Raw genomic sequence first — 20,895 nt, 5'->3', positions numbered from 1 at the left:
ACATAAATCTACATAGTAAAGATTAGCGTGACCTCAAACAGACTTTCCAATCCTTCATCTTTGTTAGTTGGTACAGTTACTTGCTGTATCAGTTCAGTCAGATATGAGAGGAGACCTTGGTTATACAGATGGATCTAATATTAAGTGCAAAATTTAGGACATACTATGTTATTTATGGCTGCCTAATTTAGCCAGTTTAGAAGTTCTCATATTTTAAAGAACTTACTCAGCAAATTCCCAAAGACTGGTTTTTAATTCAACTTACTCTTGTGTCTTTATTCTCACCTGTTCATTCATTCATTCTTTCATTCAATATTTTTTGAATAATTGCAATGTGGTTGGCACTATGCCAACAACTGTGTGAAGATCTAGTGGGAGAATTGAGACATGCGAATAATTATAATAGGCTGAAACACATAAAGGAATGTGAAAATTTATAGATGAAAATACAAGGAATTCTAGTTAGGGAAGCCCACGAATGACTCTAATGAGTGGATTGCCTTGCCCATAATATAAAGAAAAAGAATTTGGACAAAAGGGAGAAAAGGAAAGAACCGTATCTGAGTCTGTCAAAGAGCAGAAACCCCTGTTAGAAATGGGACTGATTTGTATGGTTGGGGTAAAGTATACAGAAAAGTAATAGAAAATAAAATTAAATATGAGCACTAGATTAATGAGTGTTGAAAATCAGGTTATGTCTTTGTAGTATGGTAATCAAGAATGTCTTAAAAATTTTTTTGAAATGATTTCTTTCATTTGCTTTTTAGCAAGAAAATAATCGATACAGGGATCAAAGAAAAATAATCAAGCCACTGTTAGCCTCAAAAAGGCTATTCAATCAACTGAGGAAAAAAGTAAAGAGGTTCTGAATGAGGTAGCACAGCAGAAGCAAAAAAGGAAGGAGCAAATTGAGACATAGTATAATTGAAATTGTGAAGACAGCACAGACCAGCTTTTAGAGTGATGAAGGTCAAAAATTAGACCAGCTCCATCTTGTTTATGAAGTAATACAAAGAAAAAGTAGAGAAAAATGGGGAGGAAAATTAAATTAAATGCTCTCTCATTCACATAATCCTCCAACAGAGGTTATATGGTCTCTTCTTGGATCATTCAAATGTGTTAAATTGCTTTCAAGTAAAAGGCCATTGACTCTGAAGTCTGATTGCTTCAGTATGAAACCTGACCACCCACTGGAGCAAAGGATGTCCACCTGGTCCCCATAGCAAGATTTGATAAAGGTCAATCAAAGGCACTCTTATGTTTTCAGCTTCATTGCAATGAAGAGGTCTTGGCTTGCAGGCTTTTCAAAGCTGGGTATTTTATTATAAATCATATTTGTCGAAGAATTATCTGCATAAGTCCTGTGCTGGATGCTAGTCTCTGCTCCCAAGAAACTCATTGACCAAAGGAGGAAGAGACCATCTTTCCTTCAGTTTATTTCACTTCCTTGCTACCTACTTAGCCCATAATCCTTTGCAATCTGACTTTTGTCCCCACCATTTAGCTGAGACACCTATTTCAAGTTATGTCAGTGTATGTCACCACACTGAATCACTTCTACTGGAGTCTCATTTACTGCCCTCTATCTGAGCTATTTGAAATTACCGATTATCTTCTTAGTTTCAGATCTACTTCTGATACCACTCTCCCCCAGTACTTTCAGTGCAAATAAACACAAAACAAATAATTATTTCTTTTGCTCTCACACTAATTATTTGACCTTCCCTCTACCAGTTTTTCTGGCAATTCTCTTTTTCTTTCCCATTCTTTGTTTGGCCTTCCCCTCTCTTTAGTTCCTTTAATGTAGATTTCTGCCAGACTTTTTATCCGAGTTCTCATCTCCTATTTAAATGCTCATTTCTTTGTTGATGTCTTCTACTGTTACAGTTGGACTCTCTCCCTCCCCTCACCCCAGCTTTATTGAGATATAATTCACATATAACATTGTGTAAGTTTAGGGTGTATAATTTGATGATCTGATACATGTATATATTAGGAAATTATTACCACAGTAAGATTAATTAACATATCTATCTCCTCACATAATTATTTTTGTTCTTGTTATTTTGGTGGTGAGAACACTTAAGATCTGATCCCTGAGCAACTTTGAACTATATACTACAGTATAGTTATCTATAGTCACCAGATGCAACTGTTAAACATCTTACAGAAACAAAAGTGTACTTGGAGCTCTTGGTAACAGCAAGTAGTTTGTGAAAGATTGAGGGTGCTGGAGAGAAGACTGGTGAGGTAGGCACAACCAGTCCTGGGGAGTACTTCCATGTCAGAATAAAATCATAGACTGCATCCTTTAGGCAAAGGAGAACAATTAAAACATTTTTAACAGGGTGGTGATAGCATTACATTTTTTGTTTGTTTTAGAAGGACTGCACTGTAGCATAGTAGAGAATATTCAAAGCAAGAATGACGGTTTTCAACTAGCACTCGACCCCATCAATTGACATTGTGTTGAGAAGGATTCTTAGGCTGTGTTCAGGCTAAGCTGGAAAAAAGCCATAATAATGCACCCAGGTATGACTGTCATTCCAGGGACAACTTCCAAAAGACGTGCCTCCCATCTCCGCATCACTTCCAAAAAATACACCTCACTTCACCACTCAATATCTAGAAAGTGTGGAGTGCATTGAGGTCTTAATGGATATAAAAGCCATCTGAAGATTCAGCTTCCAAGAGAAATAAGATTTTTCTCCATTGTTAAAAATGGCTGTGGCTGTCAAGGGCACAACAGCGGAGAAATGTAGATGATCACCATACATTTGCCGTCAGAGAGCTGGCAAGGGAAACAAGTTGGGAGAAGCAGTTAGGAGGCTGCTGCTGAAATGCAAAGGAGGAGTGACAAAGTTCTCAAGTGAGTGAATGTCAGTGGTGCTGGAGAGAAGAGGATGGATTTGGGTGATATTAAGGATGTTGTTGGCATCATTGATAGAACCGTGGGATCACACTCATTTGATGGGCAGGTGGAAGAAGAGCCCAATAAGAAAACTGAGAATGAAGGGTCTACCTAGAGGCCTGAGAAAAGCTCAGAGAGAGAAGCATCCCCAAAGGTGTATTCCGGTTCAGAAAGAATGAAAAACACTGCAGAGAGGTGAGGTCTGAGATGACTGAAAGCTGTCCGCTGCATTTAGCCGCTAGGACAATTGACCCTGGAAACTGTACAGTTTCAGTGTGCAAGTGGGAGGGAAGACAAGTTGAGTGTTTTTATTTCCTCACCTCCCATTCACCCCTTTCAAGGAGTTAAGCTATAAAAGTGAGGACAGTGAATCTATGGTAAACATAGGGTCATATCCCTTTTGCTGTGTTTTTGAGATGAGAAAGATTTGAGCATGTCTATAGATAAAGGAGAGATCTGTCTGGGAGGGGAACACAGATGATGCAGGAGAGAAGCATCTGAAATGCCAGAGAAGTGGGAAAATCCTGGAAAGGGAAGGAAGGAAACAGGAAATGGGTGGAGGTGCAGATCGGTGCTGGGGGAGAAGCTGAGGAGCTCAAACGTCATAGACTCATTTTGTTCAGTCAGCTAGGTTCAGCTCCTGAGAAAGACGTGGAATAGAGGACTTAAGAAAAATAGTGATGTTTCTACTGAATGTTCTGGTAAATTAAAGGCAGATGAGAACAACAAGTAAAAGATCATTTGAATGTTTCTGAAGACCCAACTGTGGTTTTCACATGGAGTTAGTATTCCTTATCCGTGATAGTTCTCTTAGTGTGCTGAACTCTTACTACACTTCTTGGTTTGGAACAGTGCTGTTGAGGCCTGCTTCCACGCTGATCGGAGGTTGCTCTCTGTGGGAGTGAGGGCCTAGTTGGGTGTGGGACACCCAAGGTGTCAGGTAAAGCTGATTATTTCTCAGTGAGTCCCTGAAGGATGTCTTGGAACTTAGTCCACAATAACAATTCTTCTAGCTTTACATAGTTCTTAGACCTCATCTAGTTATCCTACCACATCCCCACAGAGCCTAATTATGTGGAGTCCTCATTGGCCAAATAACATCAAAGCTGTAGAACCAGCTTGGCCCTTCTACCCCTTCCCATGAAGCTGTATTTCTCTAGGTGCCTCCAGACAAAAAGCTTCAGTCTTTAGGTTAGTTCTGTTCTCATTAACCACACACATCTTTCCCCAGTAAAAACCCATGAGTTTCTTCCTCTGATTAATAACAGTGAGCAATTCCACCCCAGGACAGAAAGCCAGTAGGCTATTTCCAATAACTGACTCTACATGCTCTGCTTTGGATGTGATGAGATTGGCTGCTAGACTCCCTGAGCTATGGAAGTGCAGCTGTGGTTTACAGATACCAAATGCCAGGTAGTACCAGTGCTGGTAAAGTTCGTGTTTGCCTCCTTCAGAGGAACACACCAGGAGATCTGGATTACTGACAACTCTTATGGAATGTGGCTGGTGATTCTTTAATGTAGAGCCCCCACAAGGTTGGCATTTTCATTGCACACGTGCACATCTGTGTGTGTGGTACTTGTATGTAGTTACATACATATGAATGTATATGTCTATGAACATGTACAATAAAGAATTCAGCTTTTAGAAAACTTAAGAGCTCATGTATACATGAGCATTGTTCTTAGAGGTAAGGGAACCAGACTTGGGCCAGGAGGAGAAGATGGTCTAATCGCTGTCATCACTGTCAGTCTCACAGGGGTCACTGCTGTTAATTCCTGTGAGTGGAGTCTGTTGCTTTAGGTCTAAATTTGTTTTGCTGAAAGTTGGACTCGTGTAGGTCCACATGCCTTCATCAACAATTAGGAAATCTGCCCCCAAGCTCTGAAAGTCAGAAATATTTTTATAAGAATGGATAAATTCACTTGGTGGCAAAAACTGACTTCAGTAGATGTGATTTTATCTATAGTCTCAATTTCCTCACTTACAGTGAATGATTTCTTGCAGAAATATTAATTTTGTGGTTACAGGGCTCTCTATCCCCATCCTCTCTGATCAGGGAGTTACATATTATATGTACTGTAAAACTTCTAAAAATCTGAAACATGCTGAATAGTAAAACACATCCGTCCCTAAAGAGTTCAGATAAGGAATTGAGAGTCTGCGGTTATGTACATTCTGCCAAAATCTGACTGCTATTTGCCTGAACATTTAGTGACATTTTGATGATCTTTTCACCTTTATTTTCTATAACTCAGTGACTCTTCAATTTTACTGAACATTGGAATTACCTGGAGATCTTTAAACACTCCTGCGGTCTGCCTCCCACCCCCAGACATTTTGACTTCATTAAGATGGGGTATGATCTGGCTTTCAGCGTTAAAAGCCGCTCCTTTGATTCCAGTGCACCATCAAATTTGGAGACTGCTTTTTTAACCTACTGCAGTTATTTCTGGTCATGCAGGTCTGTGGAGCTGAGAGCCTAGAACTCTTGAGGAATGCTCCGTGACACTTGAATTAAACTTGATGGCATAGCCGCCAGTTGTGGTAGTGCACCAGGTGAGCTTTGTTGGATGGAGGATTTTGTTTTCATTCTTCTGCCTGGGGTCTTCTGTTAGTCACTGTATTACCATGGCATTTTTAACAAACAAAGGATATTGTGTTCCAATATATCATCAGCCTAACTATATACAGTCTAGGTTGTGAGTACTTACAAATATGAATAAGTAAATACAGTAAAGGGAAGACTTCCCAGAAAAACTTGTGGTCAGCTTAATTTCCAGTTGGTTCCCAATCCTGCCTCCTATTTATTCACTTGGACAAACCTAATAACCCCCGAATTACTGCCTTCCCCAGGTGCATGTAAACTTAATGCCAATTTTGCAAAGATAAGGGAGGCCTGATTAAGTGTCTAGAGCATACTTGATTTCTTGAGTAAAAGAAACCACTTTTTCAGGGTTAAAAATAGGAATATAAAAGCACGCAGATTATTACACTGAAAAAAAATGGAGAAAAATTTAAATGTTTTTCAACTGAGGCTGAAGGAAAATTCTCCTCATTGGTAACTAACTTACAGTGCAGCAAATTCACTTCCGTTTATGGAAAATGTTTTTTATTGTTAAAGGAGGCAAATGAATTAGTGATAAACTTTGTCAGCAGGAAGCCTGTGGCAGTCATTTTCCTGAGGGAAGAATGACTAAAAAGTATACATTCAGTATTTTTCACAACTTAAAAGAAAATAACTTGCTTTTGCAGCTGACTACGGGCTAGTTCTGTTACCTAGAGCTTCAAAACCAGAATTTGTTTTCATAAGCAGATGCTATTTTTCTCAGCATTTTGCATTGCTAGCCATCCAAATAGCAATTAAGTCACAGCCAGCTTCAGGATTTGTGAGGCAATATCGTTAGAGCACACCTTTAGTAAGCTGGCATTCTCTAAGAGGTATTTTCTTTTTTTTAACCTGTTTTGCTTACCTAGAAACTGGAGTCCTGATTGCAGTTGTCAACTGGAGGCCACTAAAAAGAGAGAAATGTATAATAATTGGGAGGATCTTTTATTTGGGATATCATAATAAGCACACAGGATTGCTTGAGAATGACGTGGTCCATACTGCGGAGTGACCTGTTAAGTTCACTATAAAGCAAACTGAAGAATAAACATAAACTTAGGACTGTGGACAGTACGCTTGTAGTTCCAGCATTAGTATTAAATCCTGATGCACTATGAGAGAGAAATGGCATCTAATAGATCTGGGACCGTCTTTTAATAATCCTGGACCCTCATTTAATAATCCTGGTCTTGACCTCTCTGCTCATCCTTGTCCATGCCCTAAACTTGCCTGCCCTGAAATAATTATTTTCATATATTGAAGCTTTGGACCATTTTTAGGGAATTCTGTCTGCAGTTGCTCATACTTCCCACTGCATCAACTATACCTGGATCTACAGCTATTACTGTTTCAAATGGCCATTACCCAGACCCAAGCAATGCTGAAAGATGAAGTTTGAACTGTTTCTCTATATGCACAGTGTGCTATACCAGGAATGTCTTCTTTCTATCCCTAGTATGGTAGTTTGTAGAGCTTGGCTCATCCGGCCCCCACCCCATCCTTCCCTGAGTGGGACCCCCGTGGTCTGAGAACCCTTCTACTTCAGTGCTGGGAGGCTGGGAGGGCAGGGGTGGAAGGGCAGGGAACTGCCAATATCTTGCAGGATTTTTTCAGAAAGGCTCCCCTGCTTGTCCATAGTCACACTACAGCACTCTCAAATCTGATCCCCCTATCCGTGCTCCTCCAGGCCAGCACGCATCAACCGTGTCACCAAGGATTGGAGGTTTGTTGATTTAACCATTTCACTCTGACTCTGAGTGAGAAAAAGAAGCACAAAGAATAGATTTAGAGTCTGAGGGTGAAAAAAATCTCAATATCCAGATGTAAGTGTGTAGCCCAATGTTTAGAAGTCCAGCCATGAGCACTCCCACTGTTGTTCATTCAGGAAACGTTGATGGCATTTCACTTTGGGCCAGGAAGCATGTTAGTTGCTGGGAATTAAAGGGGGTCAGGATGCTCTCCCTGTTGCCAAGTAGTTTCCCTCTGAAAGTCCAGGCACTATCTTGATCACAGCTCAGTGTCCAGCTGTGTGCCTTCTGTGTAGTCATGCCAGACTATCTTCTCTGGAGAGAACCATCTCGGGGGTAACTACCACTTGGCCCTGATCCAGATCCCTGGAACCTAAAACTCGTTTACATTAGAAGCAATTACCAGCTCCAAATTCCTGGGTCCCAGATCCCAGAAAAAAAAGACACCAGTGCATTCCTCAAAAGGAAATCTGGTTTCCTCTATTACTTTTAAAGCCATTTTTTTTAATACAAGAAAGAAATCTAGCTGGGGAGGCAATCTGACAGTATTATTTTTCTTAAAAGCAAGCAAAGAAAAATTTTTAAATATGAGAAACATTGCATAAACCCCAGTGCAGCAGTCTGGGCATGGTGGGTGTGTGGTAGCTATTGAATTAAATTGGGCTGAATGGAAACCCAAGTAGTGCTGTGTGCCCTGCAAAGGAGTCCTGCCTAATAAATAGGGCTGATTAATTGATAGTAAATAGTTATTTCTAGATGTTCTTGAGCATAGTGAGTTTTTGATTCACGCTCCCTTCAACACTTAAATCTCTCTGGCCAGAGTATACAGTTACAAGACCAGACCTATGAGTAGTCAGTATCGTTACTGTGCATCCATATCAATATTTCACTCCTTATCTTACCAAAATAAAAGTGTGGATGCATCCAAGATCCATCTTGGTAGCAGAGCTAGAAACCAGTCATGAAAGATAGGAATGCTGGCACCCAGTCCCTCATGACGACCCAAGACCAGACACCAGCCTTGCTTCCAAGCGGAGGGAAGGTGATGAGTGACATGGAACTGGCGCCTGTGTCTATTTGATGCTCATTATGCCCATTACTTCCTCCTACCCCAGTACCTAAACACTGTGCAAAGCACAAGGAAGACAGAAATTGGCCCTGGAGGTTATTACTTTTAAGAATTCATTTTGTTGAATTTTTGCATAACTATGTTGACCCTAACTGAAGCATTTCCTTGGGATTTAATGACTAGATGGGGCTAATTGAGGATGGGTACACCAGCTGGTGACCCATCTTTGAGACCCAAAGATGCTGGGATTGGGATGGATTAAATGCCATCCAGTAAAATCAGGAAATATCAAGCATTTATGTTCAGAACAGTATGTCTCACCGGAAGCCAAGTCAACTGAAGCCATACCATGCCAGCTCCACTGCAGGATGGGGGCTATTCAGATTGGTCAGAATGTCTAATTAATGAAGCCATGTCAATAGAGCAGCACAGTCTTCCCCAGGAATGCCTTTCCTGCCTCACTGCCTTCCACGCCAACTGTAGTTCAGCACAAGTTTAATAAAAGATCTCAGCAAGGTATAAACTGTTGTTATCCATCAGCTCAGAAGCCCTGAATCTGCGTGCCCTGCCCATCTGTGTTAGTTTCCTACGATAGCCGGTGGCATAAACAACAGACACGTGTTCTCTCCCAGTTCTGGGGACAGACATCTGAGATCAGCAGGGTTGGCTGTTTTGAGGGATTGTGGGGGAGAATCTGTTCCCTGCCTTGCCCCTGATTTCTGGTCATTTACTGGCAATCTCTGGAGTTCCTTGGCTTGGAGATACATTTCCCTGATCTCTGCCTTATGCTCATATGAACTTCTTCCTGCGTCTATCTCTGTGTCCACATTTCCCCTTTTTATAAGGACACCAGTCATAATGACCACCTCAGTGACCTCATTTAACTTCATTACCTTGGTAAAAATCCGTTTTCTAATCAAAGTCACGTTCTGAGATACTGGGCTTAGGACTTGACCGTAGCTTTCTGAGGGAAACCAATTTCAGCCCATACACCAAGCATCCACTATGCCCAGTGTCCGTTCCCATTCTGATGTGATCTACCTGATGTTAGGTCAGAGGCAGACTATTAATGTGAAATCATTAGATCACATAGCTCTAATGATCTGGCCCTGGAAGCAGGTTGGCTAATGAGTGGGCAAGCAGTGCTGTGTACTTCCTTCTCATCAGTGAGGCCATTCCTAGAAGACGAATGCCCAGGACAAAGCAGTACTTGGTGTCTTTCTTAGGTCATGCTGTACACGTGGGCATGTACAGCTCCCTGCACACACACACACATCTAAGGAATCTGCTTTAGAGTAAATATTATCCAGGGCAAACCCTGAAAAGAAACAGTATGAAATAGTGACATGCCACATATGCTGTATACACAAGAAAGATTCTTGCCAGTAGCTTATTATATATTTTTATATATGTTATTGCATAGGTTTTACATAATAAGGTTTTTTATATATAAAAATAGAATTTATGTTTAAAAAGTAAAAGTTACCTGACAGAGTTGTTATTTATAGCTGAAAGCCTGTGTCTTTTTGCACATGAGCCGGCAGATTGACCTCTTTCCCCTTCGGTGACCACATAGCTCTAATGATCTGGCCCTGGAAGCACCTTGGGAACCCCTTCGGTTTGTGGGGTCCCACGAGGTAACTGCTTCTGGTAGTGACAGTCATTCCCCCAGGCTGATGCTTGGGGGCAAGGCTCATATATGCCTGTAACTCTGAGTGCAGGCATTAGAAAGCTGGGAAGAATGGCAGAGCAAATGCTGAGTTATTAGTTTTCTGATTTGTTTTCTCTCAAGTGCAAAAGTTCCAACAGAGGGATCTTTAAGAATATCAAAACCAGCTAATAAGTCACCTATGCACCAAAGGTAGTGCCTGTGATATGAATGGAAATTAAGTTTTTCCCCGAGGTGGAAATTAAATTTTAAAAGAACGGGTGATCTTTTCACAAGCAATGATCTGCAAGCTATGCTTTCCAAAGGTGTATTCTTTGAAATAGTTGTGCCCGCATTGCACACACACAGGGAGGCCACCTTTTGAAGTTGTGTGTCTGCCTTCTCGGCTTCGGTATGTAACACACCCTGCAGTCCTTTCCGGTGGGTGGGCTCTCTGTGCCTCCCTGTCTTTATAGGGATGCTGCTGAAATGGCTGAGACCGAAGAGACACCTGGTGGAGAATGGCAGCATTCTTCTCTCTGGGTAAGGTACACTTGTTTCTCCCTTTCCAGTATTTCAGTCTGTAAGAGACCAAGGAAATGTCACAGAATCTTTGTATTCACCTGTTGGCAGTCTAGAGACGTAAAGCAATTATACAAGCGGTTAAAAGAAACTGCGGTAATTTAGCCTTGTAATTACTCTATGAACTTTATTATTATTTATTTATTCACTCATCTGTGTATTCATGGGGCACCAGGGAAGCAGAGGTCTTGGTCCCTGTGGGAAGCTCTTGTATTGAGCTATGGAGGCAGGATGTTCTGGCATCAAGGGCAGGGATTAAGGGTGTAATTGCGCGGGATTGAGACCACATATAAACGCTAAGTGCTGGAAAGCAGACACGAGGTGAATAGGGCAGAACTCACAAATGGATGGATCACAAGTGAGTGTTAAGAAAGTGGAAAATCTGGCTGAGCAGAGAGGGACAAGCAGTCACTAGCTCTGAGTATATGGAGAAAGAAAGGTGGCATATACGAGCGGCTGGAGCAAAGGGCAACAGCCTATCTGTGGCAGAGAAGTATGTTAGGGAATGAGAGGTTGGTTGGATTACCCTGTAAGGTACAGTTTACTAGAAGAAAGATTCTTAGCGTCATAACTGAAAAGCTGCCTAGCTGAAGATGCTGCATCTATAGGCAGGCTGGCATCATAGAGCATTGGTGGCTTTGGCATCCAAAGTCTGCCTCTGCCTCTAGCTAGTTATGTAGTTTTGGGCAACATGTCAGTTAGCTACTACTACCAAGCCCAGCCGAAACTCAGTGGCGGAAAACGGCGGTCATTTATCAGTCCTCACAGGTCTGCTGGGCAGTTGATCTGGCATGGGCTTGGCAGTTGTGGCTCTGCTCCTGTTCCTCTTTTCCTTCTCCTGGGATCCACAGGCTGCTCTATGCATGTTTTTCTCATGTTACTGGTGGAAGGTCAGAGTGTAAATGCAAACATAAAGACCTCTTGGGCTGAAACCCAAAACTAGCACGCCATTGCTTCCCTCATGTTCTGTCGGCCAATGCAAGTGCTAAAGACAAAGTCAAAGTCAAGGGGTGGCAAATATTCCCCATGTCTTTCATGGGAGGACCTTAAAGTCACCTAACAAAGGGACTGGTACAGGGAGGGGTGAGAAAGTTAGCTGGTAATGCAATTTACCACGGCAGGTCCCTTAAACTCCCAGCCATATTGTCCTCATCTCTGAAACAGAGCAATAATGTCTGTCCCTTCACCTCCAGAATTATGAAGATAAATACAATAATCCTTGTATGTGTGTTTTTACTCAGCAGTAGAACATAATGAAAAGTAAGGGATAATTTTTTGCACTGCTTGTATTCTGGCCATTTAGCAAACATAAAATTCTTTCAACAACGAGCTTCCCCCGAGCCTGCAATGCCATCCTCTAACCTCCAGCAGGACACTGTATAGACTGTCTTCCCAGTAAGTGCTTCCTGAAGACATGTAGAATAGAAGTTTCTACATATTATGTTAACATTCACAAGAGTTATATCCAGAGGGATAATTGGAAAAACAAAACTCTCATGTGTTGCTGATGGTTTTTTCATAAATGGAGATACACCATCCATCAGAAAAGTGCTCCTGAATGCTTCTTTCCCTGGAGTTACTGTGCTCTTACGCTGTCATTGCACACACCCCTGTCACTTCTCTTTATGCCCAGGCATTAATGGATGACAGTTGGCTTGAGCTTCCGTAGACAAATGGAAGGATGTTAACTAGGACTCATGCAGAATCCTTGTCTTTTTAGCATCATGATCTAGTTAAAAGTGAGTCAGCCTCCCATTTGTGTTCAGAGTATTGTTCAGATTTATTCATGTATATGTTCAGAGTTATTAATTCATTCAAAAACTATTGACCCCTGAGGGTAACTAGTATAGAACTCAGCATTATTTAGGATATAAGATAATATGTTACTTTCATGTTTGAGCAGCTTGGACTCCAGGGCATGAAAGACACTTCTTAAGAAAGCAAGTAAGGAGATTTCAGTGGTTTTTAGTCATCTGGATTAACTGAAAGGAAGAGAATGAGTTTCCTGGTTTTCTGTGGCAAGGCAGAAATCCCTAAGTAACGCAGTTTAATCAGGGTTGGCTTGCAAAGGAAGGTGGACCCTTCCAGATAACAGCTGCTGTTCCAGTGCGGACAGTGGCAAAGGGACAGCTTGGCGCACCTGTTCTACGAGCGCCGGTTCCTAGCTTCACAGTTAATTCTCCAGAAGTATTTTTGGTGGAGACTTAAATGGGAGAGCTGTGGATATTAATATAATCTGAGATTTCAAAGACGAGAGAAGTGACCACAGTGCTTCGGAACTGAAGTATGTTCAAAGCCCAAGCCCTGGGGAGAAGATCACGCACTGAAAATGAAAGAGGAAAAGACACTAGAAAGAGACATATTTGCCACTCCCAATGACATTTTTCCACTCCTAGTGACTAAAGGCATGTCTGTGTTAAATTAAGCCTTAAAATGGTATGTTTCTGTTGTCACCCTGCAGCTAAATTCCCTTAAAAGCAGAGGCACCATTCAGGTTCCTCGAATTTGGATTAGGTTTGATTAACATAAAACTTGTGAGTGGATCACAATAAAATCCCTCACCAAGTCAGGCTTCCACAGAGCAGTTATGAGGAGCAGTGCAGAAAATGTGACTGGAAAAAGGTGAGGAAAACACCAAATTCCACATAGAGTTTGAAGACCCTGGGGTTTGTGTTCGGCTGGCTTGCATCCATTTTCTCTTTGTGGCTCTGCTGTACTCCTCACCTCGCCGACACTGAGCAGCTCTGTACCTGTCTCTGCTGCAGCGTGGGGGCATTCCCAGAGTAAAATTCTCCTGGTTATATAATGATGCTGTCTGTATCAGGACATCATACAACTGCCTGCTCCAGGAATGCAGGCAATGCAGAGGGTGGAGAAAATGTTGGGGAAAAAAGAATTATTAGGAATCGTTTGGCTTGTAGTTGGGAATCACTGACCAAGAAAAACAATAAAAGGTGTATGGTCTAGGTCTGGGCATTTGTCCCACCTAACTTATAAATTCCATCCCTTGTATTCACGATGGCTTCCAAGAAAGTATTACGGCATTCACTCAGTGAAATAGATGGGGTCATTAAATCAGTAGATTAATTCAATAAAGGCAGGGTTGACCTCGTGCAAGGGATTAGTTAGGACACAGAGCTCACATGTTCCACTCAGAAAACATGTTTGAGCTCTGGACTCCCCAGGGACCAGAGACAATGTGTAACGGGGAATAAACCACAGGACGCAAACTGAAGGAGGACAGATGGGCAGCTTGGACTTGGAGATGGAGCCTTGGGCTAAAAGATGGAAGAAATTGTGATAGAATGTTGCTATAGAAATATCAAGACTTCTGATATTTTCTTTAAATTTCAGTTTTCCAATATAAAGTATCAGAAACAAAGAAACTACTTCTCCCACCAGTGATTTTAGAAGTCAGAGCCCTACGTGCCCCGTGAGGATGGTCTCCCCTCATTAGTGTGGTATTGCACTGGTGATGCAATGCTTACTGCAGACAACTAGGATGGCCAGGACTGACACCCTATTCATTTTTTGCAGCCCTGTCACCCTCCCCAACAGCAGCCTGTGGACTCGAAGCCTGTGTGCTTCTTTGGGCTGCACGGAGCCCCCGGTGCTGCTGCCAGCCACTGCCCCATCCCTGTGTGCTTTGCGTGCTCTGAGTCAGCCAGCGGAGTTCCTCCTTCCCGGTCAGGTTGCTCCAGCAGTTTCCTGCTCTCCTTCCAAATTCCCCTCCTTTCGGGTAAGTAGGCAAAGGCCAAAGAGTACACCTAAACCAGCAACGTCCTTCAGTCACCTCTAAGACTGTTTAAACAGCCTCTAAGTCGCTGGCTTTTCCTGGACTTTTCCCAGATGCTTGGGCCCTGCCTCTGTGCTGCTTTCGGATTTCCGTAGTGGAGCTGCTAAACACTTGGCTGTCCATGCTTGGGCCACACAGGGTTTGAAATCACATTCAAAGGGATCAGCAGAGTCCTGACTCTTCTGTCCATTCTGAAAGCCTCTTGCTTTCCATTTATCCAGGTGTTTATTTTTTCTCCCTAGTCCTAAATTTTCCCACAAGTCTGCCCTACTTTATCACCATTTGCAGTTCAAATCTCTTTTCGGGAGTCACCTCTTTGTGGCAGCCTCTTGCATCACTGTCACTATCATCCACCTAATTTTGTAAGGAGGACGACGGAGGAGGTCGAGTGACTTCTGTAAGGTCACACAGCTAGTAAGTGGCAGTTCGAGTAAGTCACTTGATGCTGATTGTTAATTTGATATTAAAAAATGGAAGCAATTATTAGACTACTGAAATCACTTAGTGTCCAGCACATAGTGATTACTTTGATTCAGAAAATACTCAAAATAACTTCCAAATTCACAACTTAGGGCCGTGGAAGAGAGGGTCTAGATGTTAGTCACAACGACACAAAACAGCAGAGGATTGATGATCTATCACCCCAAGCATCCGCCTTTCAGGGAAACTGTTATCAAGTCAGGAAATTACATAAACATTATGAGAATGTGACTCAAAGTATTTTTTCTTAAACTTAATAACAAAACAGTTAATTATGCATCTCTGGATTCTCATTTGTTTTCTTGCTTCAAGGACAGACTGAATAGTACATCTTTGGGGAAATGTTCTCTATTAAGAGTGATTGACAAAATTTCCTGGCGAGTTAACTGGTCTCAATGTAAATATGTTCTCACATAAAGGAATGAATGTCAATGAAGGCTGCACTGTAATGAAGGAAAAGCCCCACAGCCCGACTGTTTTAACTAGGTGACATATGTCATTTAAAATACATGTTTCTTGACCCCGCATTTAGTATTTGAAAGTTCAGATTCTCCCAATTTTGATTCCAAGAAAGATAGTCTCTGTCAAATATTTTGTTGGGGAGATCAGAGAGTGACCTCTTCAAACTGAATTAGTTTTACTCAAGTTCAATACTGGAAAAATGGGTTAGATGAAGATATGGCTCTGGTTAATGATGATGTTCTCATTCTATGCTGATTCCATTAAATTTTTCAGAAAAGGACTGATCTTTGGGAGCTTGTCAGAACCTCTTGAAATTTTTTCCCTTTCACTTGGGCTTTAAATCTTTCTGAGTGAATTGCACAATGCCGTTGATTAGCTGATATTTAGTGCTTCTTAGAGTTTTGACTTGAAAGATGGTAATTGCTAGCATAATACTGCCATGAGTTTAACAGAAGAAAAATAAAGTCAAAACACTTTACTTTGGCTTTTTCTAAAGTACTATTTTCTTCCTCTTCGGTAAAGCATTTCAAGTCCTTTGCTTCAAGCTGATCTCAGTAATTAAAAGAATGATTTTTAAAAACTCTCAAGAAGGATGGTGCATATTAAAATTCATTAAAATGCAATATTCACAAAACAGAATATTTTATCATAACTATGCATGGAGAGGAAAATGGGAAGGAAATTAGGAGCTGACGCCATATCCCTTGCCCATGTGTGTTTACTACAGTTTAGTTGTTTCACTGAGAACTTGACACATTAACAAGTAGTTAGATGGCTGTTAGTTCAATTTCTTTTTAAATACTTGAGAAAAGGAGGGAAGAATGAGTGGAAAAGAAGAAAAACCTTACTTGCTAGCCGTTCATTAGAACAGCAGCCATTTCATTCCATGAATGTGGTAGTTTATGACCACTTTCATGGACTAGTTAGGAACTAATGCAGTTAGTTCACTGCTGAACAAAACAAGTCTGCTGGCATGATGTGGTACAAACCCATTTACTTCAGAAAATAAGGACTATATCTAAAGTTAAAAGGGGTCATTTGTAATCAAACAGGTGGTGTCATTCACATAAGTCACTTGGTATTATGGAAATATAGCTATTGGATAATTGGTGGGCTTTTCCCCAGACTGGGATGTTGTCATGGAGATGGAACCAAAGTGAGGCTGGCTCAGAACATCCCTCACCGAGTCAGGCTGCCGCAGCCCGGGTGTCACCTGTCTGTAGCCAGTCCTGGGGTGTGGTCAAACAGGTAAGAGGTTCTCCCTATAAGTTATTTCAGAAACACTCTGAATAGAGATAATTGCAAGAGGCAGGAGGAATTAGGAAGAGTTGTTACATTCTAAGATGTCTGATTTCAAAATGCTTCAAAATACAGGGCAAATTCCCCAGTACCACAAATCAAAACCACTTTTGTAATCAATTTATCATTTCCCCTAGTTAATATTAGTAATAATTTTAACAAATTAATGGTTCAGTCTGAAAATTCCATTTTGATCCCAAATCAAACCTTTTAATCATGCCTTAGCTTATAAACATAGCTTAGCACTTTGCCTTAATAAATGAGATTTTTGAAGCTATTTAACACATTTTGCTATTTATGTCTTGCTTCTCCAAGTTGACCAATATCATCTAATGGATAAAGACTCCCTATGATCTTTTTTTTACCTCTAGTCTATCCATTTCCCCCACTCCATAGGCTCAGTAAATATTTTGCTGATTTAATGGGGCTTAATTGAATGTAGCATTTGGCTGCACCTGTTCAGTAGCTTTTTCTCTATGGCACACGCTTCTGATTTTTCCTACCGCTCAGCTGCCTTTGACGGAGGACCTGCCGTATTCTTATCACTCACCCCTTTACAACCGGCACCTGATCCAGAGCCCAACCAGTGACTGAGTTTTTGCTGCCTACTCACAGAGTTTGTTGACAATGATCCTAATTCTAAGAGTCACCTGCCCTGGCTGATTATTTTTTTTCAATGTCTGGATCCATCATTCATCTGAAAAGCACTTCTCCCTTTAGGCTGGTTGGCTGGCTGGACTTGACTTTAATGCGTGCTTTGCAAATCACTTTCACCCACTGGGGGCATCTGCCTGTTTCTGACACTTGTATGTGGCCAGGGTCTAGTTCAAGGGCTGACCTCCCGTACTCACCTCTCCACCTGCTGGAAATCACGGGGCCCCACTTAATCTAGCCCGGGGACAGAATATAAACGGTTTATCCTCTGGCTCCGGGAAAAGGGGTGAAATGAAAATCTGTATAAATACGGGCAGTCCTGTAGTGCCCACGTTCCTGAGCACCCACTGCTGCCCTAGCTAAGTGAGGCGACAGCAGTTTAGTAGATATGACAACTGGAGCTACAGTCAGGTGATGGGTGAACGTGATATCAACCCCACTATTTGCAAACCGTTGCCAGGCTGGCCTGAATGTTCTCTGTCCACGTGAAATACCGCTCTTGGCAACAGAGTGGTATTTCAGAGCCGATTTTAAAATGCTCCATTTCTTCTCAATTATTAACTAGTTCTCTTTGTCAGATATTTTCCGGTTAGTTAGTTAGGCTCAAGGCATATGACAGAAACCCATCCTGTAAGAATGTCATTGATAAGAAATTTCCAGTAGAATTTTCCCTCCTTAGAGTGTGTGTGTGTGTGTGTGTGTGTGTGTGTGTGTGTGTGTGTGTGTGTGTGTGTGTGTGTGTGCGTGCATGCGTGTAGGGACCTTCTGAAGACATGAACACATTATTGAGTTAGATCATTGTGATACCTGGTGAAGGCCTCAAATTAAATACAGTAGTAAGCATTCACTGTATTTGATCTCTATTTTTGCTAAATGTCTGTAAGTTGCACTTTGAGAGGGCTGAGGGCCTAGACCATGGGACATGCATACATGGGCTGGGCTGAGGGGTGAGGAGAGGTCTTACCACGGTTGGCAGTGTGGTGCTGTCAGCCTAAGCAGATGGAGGCCACACTGCATAAAGGTCCAGGTTCTGGAGGGGCTGAAGCTGCACCAGGAGACACTTCAAAAGGTGAAGAAAGGTGATCAAAGCACCACCCTTGTATATTTCCCAGTCTAGTCAAAGTCTTACATGGGTAGTGGGTTAGAATTTTTATCACTGCCTGTGCCACTAACTAGCTCTCAAAATTGTTCTTCTTGCCTTAAACTGGGCCCTTTAAGAATCAGCACTCAGAGTGATTTCAGCCATAGAAATCAATCTCAAAACCCAGCAAGATCTGGAAGAAGATTAGAAAATAAGAAAGATATGTTATTACTTTGACTCTACATAGATTGAGAACCTAGTAGATATTCATCAAAGGATAACTAAGATACTGTTTTGGAAACACAGAAGTGATAGCCAGTGTCTGCTATTTTAGAAAACCTTGGAAGAAAATATAAATGGAGAAAATACAGATGATTTTATTTTTCCTCGGGGAATATTTTCTTTTTTACACAGTATACAATGAATATACATTTCTATATTTTTAAAAAACTAAGTTGATGAAATTTGGTTCTGAAGGAATGGAGAGAGACAAGGAAATTGGTAGAATGAGACAGAACCATATATTAACTTTTCTGAAATAGAAAAGGTTTGATGATAACTTCTTAGGCTGAGAGGAAAGATTCAGAGGAAAAGGAGAGTATGCCATGTATAGATGAGGGGTAGCTGATGTATCACCATGGGATAAGGAGAGGGGTGTCAGTAAAAGCCACAGAGGAAGAATTGGTCCTGAATTGACTTTGCATCTTAAGGAAAGAGGAAAGTGTTCGGAAATTGGATCTGAGTGTGTGAAAGAAGTTTGCAAGCATGTGTTGGAGGTAGTTTGTGCCTGATGGGTCAAGTTTTCTTTTTTGAAAATAGAGGGGGCATTTGTTAAGTTTTGAGCAATATGGGAGCTGATAAGGACAATGTGAGTGCTAATGGCTTAGAGCAGTTCCTACGAAGAATGGGAGAGAGAATAGATATGAATGAGCCAAAGTGCGAATAAATGTCCAGGAAACTGCGGCCAGCTTGGCTTTGCCAATGAGGAGGTGCATACTGCAGTATTAATAGTGATCTCTAAATATTCCTAAGACCTTTGGGTGATGGCATATCTTTCCTAACACCCAATATTAATTAATTCCCCAAATTTGGCTCCTGTTTCACTTTCTGACATGATTTACTTAGCTAAGTCTATGACAAGAGCCCATACTTGAACACAGTCATGCCTTCTTCCCAGTCCTAGGAGGCATTAAGCACACCCCCACATCAGGCTGCTGAAGCTACATGAAAATAACTCGTACCATCCTTCTGATTGACGTGATCTTCTATTCTTTTCCTGGCCGACCTTTCCTCACCTGATTGTTAGCTTCTTCTTACCTAAGCATTCCCCATGCCTGGCCCACATATGGTTCTTCCTCCAAGAATCTTGTTCTTCTATACTTATTAGAAGCTATACCTTTATATTTTTATAATTATTTGCTTAAAATTTGCTTTCCCTATCAGACTGAAAACTTCATTAATATATGGGTATGACTGTTGTGTTTATTACCATATCCACAGTGCCAAATGCAGGATATAGCATAGGCTTGGAAAATAGTTCTTATTCAGTTAATTGATGAATAATGAATGAATGATTGAAGGGTAGATGAATAAATGAAACCATTGCTACTCTTCTTTTCTTTTCATGGCCAAGTCTTAAACTTCTTAAGTTGAGCTATTTTACTCTAAATCTTCCTTTGCTTCATAGCCTCCCAGCTTCTGACATCATTATTTAGTTGCCTGTATATGAATTCCAATTAACCCAGATCAATCCTGTTATCCATTATCTGAAAGTTTTCACTGCCTTGGCCTGCCTTCCATATTGCAAGTACTGGAACCCTTGTTTGAATGAACCATATCTAAGTTCAGTATGATCTCTGACACTGTGTCTGTGTGGGCTGCCTTTACCTACCTTGGGCTCAGTCAACAATCAGATTTACAAGCTGCATAATGCGCTTCAGCACACTTTTCTGTGTCCTACAAACCAAGCCCTCTGTCAGTCAGCTTCCACTCAGTTAACTCAGTCCTGATCAGCTTCGGTGGTGATACAGGTGGCAAGTAAGTGTTCAAATGAAATTAAGGGAGTCACTCATCCTGCAGAGAAGTGTCTCACCGAAGAGAAAAGGCGGGGGGGGGGCTTACATCAGCAAAAATGGTGACATAGGGAACTCCAAAAGTCTGTCCCTTCACAAAAAGAATGAGTAAATTGGCAGAACTATTAGAATCAACTTTTTTTTTGAACTCTGGAAATTAACCAAAAGTTTGAAACAATCAGAGAAATCCTTAAGCAAGAAAAAAACAGTGAATCTCAGTAACAGAGCTTTTTGCCACTTTAATTTACCCTGACTCCATCTCCCAGAAGTCTGTATCTGGTAAAACTAGCCTTCAAATAGGAAGGAAAATGAAGAAAATTTTTTTCAGTGCCCATTGCTTCAAAATTTCCAACACATCTATGAGATACCTGATATCCTTTCAAAACATTCTTTGCTTAAATCAGCCAGCATCAGCATCAGGGATTTGGGACAAATAACTGGCTGTGACAAAAATCTTTGCTGAAGCCATCTGATAAGCCTAGGTG

This window comes from Manis javanica, chromosome 12, assembly GCF_040802235.1.
Source record: "Manis javanica isolate MJ-LG chromosome 12, MJ_LKY, whole genome shotgun sequence".
Lineage (NCBI taxonomy): Eukaryota > Metazoa > Chordata > Mammalia > Pholidota > Manidae > Manis > Manis javanica.
This window is presented reverse-complemented; position numbering follows the sequence as displayed.